The sequence below is a fragment of the Prionailurus viverrinus genome, chromosome B4 (assembly GCF_022837055.1).
Source record: "Prionailurus viverrinus isolate Anna chromosome B4, UM_Priviv_1.0, whole genome shotgun sequence".
NCBI lineage: Eukaryota > Metazoa > Chordata > Mammalia > Carnivora > Felidae > Prionailurus > Prionailurus viverrinus.
The window spans coordinates 89,415,466-89,420,280 of record NC_062567.1 but is presented as its reverse complement, the minus strand read 5'-3'; the positions used below and the strand labels follow the sequence as shown (position 1 = coordinate 89,420,280).

Genomic DNA, 4,815 nt, shown 5'->3' with positions numbered 1-4,815 from the left:
TCTGCATGTCTACACCATCATATTTCATGTAACGATCCCATTCTCCTACCACTTCTCATATTCTTATGACTTTGAAACCCTCAGCCAGTCGGCACTCTGATGCCATCTGATGCAAACACAATCACAAGTACAAACACAAGCTCAGGCACTAGAAATACAAGGCGTTAATTTGTTAGGATGCTATCATTGTGACAAGCCAGAATATGCTTACGTTAATTTTTAAATTTATCAGTGAAACAAAAACACAAATTTAAAAACCTTTTTCCAAAAACTGAGAATCCTCAGAACATATCCGTGCTTTCCCAGAGTTCCAAAACCCTGGTCCAGGGCAGAGTGAAAGGAAGAAGACCAGGAAATTAAAAGGACTTGAAGTATTCACAAATGTTTTGGAATAAAGAATCAATTGTCAATTACTTTATTTAAAAAATTATTTATTTAAATTTAAGTTAGTTAACATACAATGTAGTATTGGCTTCAAGAGTAGAACCCAGGGATTCCTCATTTACATACAACACCCAGTACTCCTCCCAACAAGTGCTCTCCTTAATGACCATCACCCATTTAGCCCATCCCTCCACCCAACACCCCTCCAGCAACCTTCAGTTTGTTCTCTGTATTTAAGTCTTTTATGGTTTGCCTCCCTCTCTGTTTTTAGCTTATTTTTCCTTTCATTCCCCTATGTTCATGTTTTTGAATAGAAGGAAAAAAAAGAACAAAATTGGGATAAAATAAGCATGGAAAATAAACATATGGGAAAAGCCAGGTTCCCAGGGCAAAGACTACAAACAAAGAGGAAGTCAAGAGCTAACCACCAATAATGTATCCAAAGGAAAGGTTCAATTGATGGAGGAATTAACAGATAAACCAGCAGGATCCAGGTGCTTAGGAGTTCAGCCCGAATGCTGTCAGAAAAGGTGTCAGCAAGGCTCTAGGATCTCTGTGGACATTTCTAGTTCAGTATTTCCACCCCCAATTGTTAAAGGGAGACACTGATACCGTCTATTTCCCTGTTTAGACTGTAAGCTCCTCAAGAGCTAGAACATGGCCTTTTTCATCTCTGTCCCTTCACTACCTCACACAGTTTCAGGTACACAGTAGAGCTCAAGTAAAACACATGGAATGGAATAATTTCTACATTAGAAGAAACGTTAAAGACCCTCTAGGCCAGTGTTTCCCAACTTCCAAGCTACAGGTGAAAGGGCGGGCCTACGCCTGCCGACTCCATCTTGTTCTGTGTCCTTCACCTTGACCACGCCTCCTCCCCTTGAGTAACCTCCCGCTCACCCGTTCAAACTTCCCAATCAAAACACGCCCTGCGACCTGCATAACAGAACTCGGACCCTTCCCCAGCCAATCGGCTGAGGCCACAGCCATTACCTCACCAACTGCCCCTAGGCCCCAATAAAACCTTTGTGCTTTTGAAACTCGCTCTCTCTCCCAGGTATCTCACCGCTGCGTCGGTGCAGGTAGGGGATTGAGCTCGAGCTAGCTCGAATGAAGGCTCTTTGCTTTTACATCAGACTCGGCTCCCTGGTGGTCTTTGGGGATCACGAATTCTGGGCATAACACAGATCAGGAGGGAAATTTTTACCTGTCTAGCAAAAGCTTCTGCTGTACTCTAGGCAAGAATATTTGATAACATTTATTGGCCATTTACTCTTCAAACCCAGGTCTTTCTGATTTTAGAGACAGAATTGTTAACCATTTTGATATAATACTTCCAAACAGGTTTTAAAGTCCTTCATCAAGTTACTAACTTATAAATACCTAATTTTTAAAAATCCGCAAGATAGACATTATGGTGGAGTTGACCAGCTATCTACCAAAATTCTTACTCCCCTTTGCATTTAGTATAGAGTTGCTGGAAAGTGGCAAAGTGACTGCCCAGCCACAGATGACATTTCTCAGCCTCATTTACATCTAGATGAGGTTATGTGAGAGTGGACAGTGACACAGCAAGTTCTGTGTGGCACCTCTGGGCCAGGGCTTTAAGAAGCATTGTACCTTCTCCCAGCTGGATTCAGATGATGATTATTAGATCCTAAGGCAGGCATCAGCAAACTTTTTTTGTGAAAGTACAGGTAGTAAATACTCTAGGCCTTGCAGGCTGTAATATTTCTGTTACAATTATTCAACTCTACCATTATAACGTGAAAGCAGCCATAGACAATATGTAAATGAATGGGCATGGCTATGTTCCAACAACATTTTACTTACAAAAACAGGCAGCAGTCCAGATTTGGTCCACTGGCTATAGTTTGCTAACTCCTACCCTAGAGGATTATGGAGCCACAATATTGAAGGAATCTAAATCCCTATATCCCTACACAGAAGAGAGTCTCCTGACTAATAGGAAACCCACTTTGGATTTGAGAGAGAAATACTTGAGTGAAAAATAAATTTCTATTTAGTTTGAGTTGATATATTTTTAGGGACATTTATTTGTAGCAGCACCCATCAACCTATTTTAAAAAAATGGATAAGTTGAAGTGCAATATTAGCATAACAAAAACCAAAAACAAAACCCTAAAAATGTATGGTACCAGCGTAAAGGGCAGGTGGTGGGCACCAAGGAAACAGATGCCTAATGCTAGAATGAATACGCAGTGGCAAAACATTTGGTAAAACTGTCATTTGCATTAGCTTAGAATGAAGATGAAGTGCCTACAGAGTTTGCAGTAGGGGGTTTGGAGGGGAGAGGATTGGAAAAAGCCAGAATCTTAGTGTGTATTGACAGTTGCATTAGTTGCTTGATTGCTGCCTTTAGTAAGATAGTGCAAGAAACTTACGAGCTCAGGCAAAGATTCTCTGGTTAGAGAGCAAGAAGTAAAAGAGATAAAATAAGGCTTTCCAGTGTTAAAGAATGTTTCTAGACCTTAAATAACAGGAAATAAGATGGAAGCAGATCTTGAATGACAAGGGTCCAATAAGACTCCTCAGTCAAATAAAGTGACTCAGCTCTAGCAAAGATACCATTGAGGGTACTGCCCCTTACTTAAGCCTATGGCTTTAGAGGCCTCAAGATAATTCTCATTAAATTGAGCAAGAAAGGGAAAGGGAGCTAAGAAACAAAACAGAGTTGAGAGCTATATGCTCAAGGAAAGAACTTGGACCTAACTGGAAGCAAATAGATTGAAGCCTACTAAGTTCCTGGGGAATCTGCTAGATTATATTATTGTCCCCTCCCTCTGATAAGATTATATGGCTCTGCCCACTGCCTTAAGACTGGCAGTGCCTCCCTGAGGGAGGAATATATTTCCCTGCCCCATTGATATTAGACTTTGGCCATTGTAATGTGAAAAGAAGTAATGAATGCTATCATGTTCTATCATATGCCTTAGGAGCCATTACATGGTTCTGCTAATTCCAGATACGAGTTGATCCCCTAGTCTGGATCCCAGAATGAAGTAACATAGAATAAAATTCTGCCAAACTAGTGCTGACATTTAATGTGAGCAAAAAAATGAATTTTTATTGCTGAAAGATACTGAGTTTTGCTTATTACCACAACAAAACATAGCAGTAACTGACTATCATGTAAAGAAATGGTAATCCTAGCCCAAAATCTATGATCACTTCAGCTTTAAAAAAGAATACCAGGTCCCAAAATCACACAGGCAAGAAGCAGCCTATGAAATCTGGACAACTCTCAAGAATGGCACACTCCCCAACATTTATTTCAGATGTGGGCAAGGAGGATAACAGACAGGAGGGACCTCCAGAAGAGGCGACAGCTTCTGTTCCTTGAGAGCAGAACCAAGGTCTAAGGTAGGAGTTCTTCATAGTCCTCCCCAGTAGGATTCTATCATTGCTATGACTGCTATGCATTTCCCATTCTTTCTTTATCTACATGAGAACTTCAGTTGCATGTTTCCCATCCCTGCTCTACCATTGTGTATCTTCTTTTCCAATTTATAGTTTGCCAGACCAAAAGAAGACCATTCTTAGAACTAGTGAAAAGGACTATGTATCACCAAGAGATCATGGAGTTTGAGCTTGTTGCAGAAAGTGCATGATACTGGTACATAATTCCCTGGGGGAGGAGTAAGCATATCCTATGGGCGCAAAGAAGGTGAGCACAAATATTTAGTGCTAGAGGGGCAGACCGTGCAGAGAGTTTGGTGCACTTCCCCTTTGTAGAGCATGGAATTATCCCTGAGAAGGCACAGCATTTCTCTGCCCCTCTTACATCAAAAGTGTAGGTTGATGACTAGTTCCAACCAAAGGAATGTTTGTGAAAATGATAGACATCATTCTGGGCCATGCCTTATAAAAAGAGAAGTACCTTCTTTTCCCCTTTTGTTGACTAGATGCTGATAATAACACTGAAGACTTATCGGATGATGGAACGGCAAGATAGGGAAAGCTGCCTGCTGATCAGAAACTATGCCTTGTATTGATACATGAGTGAGAAATTAACTTCTATAGTATTTAAGCTATGTAAAATTTTTAAGTTTGTTTCTTTTTTTTTTTTTTAATTTTTTTTTCAACGTTTTTTATTTATTTTTGGGACAGAGAGAGACAGAGCATGAACGGGGGAGGGGCAGAGAGAGAGGGAGACACAGAATCAGAAACAGGCTCCAGGCTCTGAGCCATCAGCCCAGAGCCCGACACGGGGCTCGAACCCACGGACCGCGGGATCGTGACCTGGCTGAAGTTGGATGCTTAACCGACTGCGCCACCCAGGTGCCCCATTTAAGTTTGTTTCTTATGATGCCTGGTGTTTAGGCATCTTATGATGCCTAAACACTTATGACTAAACCGTATTACAGAGATGGTAGTAATTCTAAGAGTCTATATTATTGGGAGGATTAA

General features: G+C 41.0%; 1 long non-coding RNA gene across 1 annotated transcript; it reads left to right on the top strand.

Moving 5' to 3' along the window:
* Positions 1–1,258: 1,258 nt before the first annotated feature.
* Positions 1,259–4,406, top strand: LOC125171338 (uncharacterized). Its single transcript, XR_007154272.1, has 4 exons — positions 1,259–1,466; positions 3,684–3,768; positions 3,919–4,021; positions 4,311–4,406. It is a non-coding gene; the product is annotated as an uncharacterized LOC125171338 (long non-coding RNA).
* The last annotated feature ends 409 nt before the right edge of the window (positions 4,407–4,815 follow it).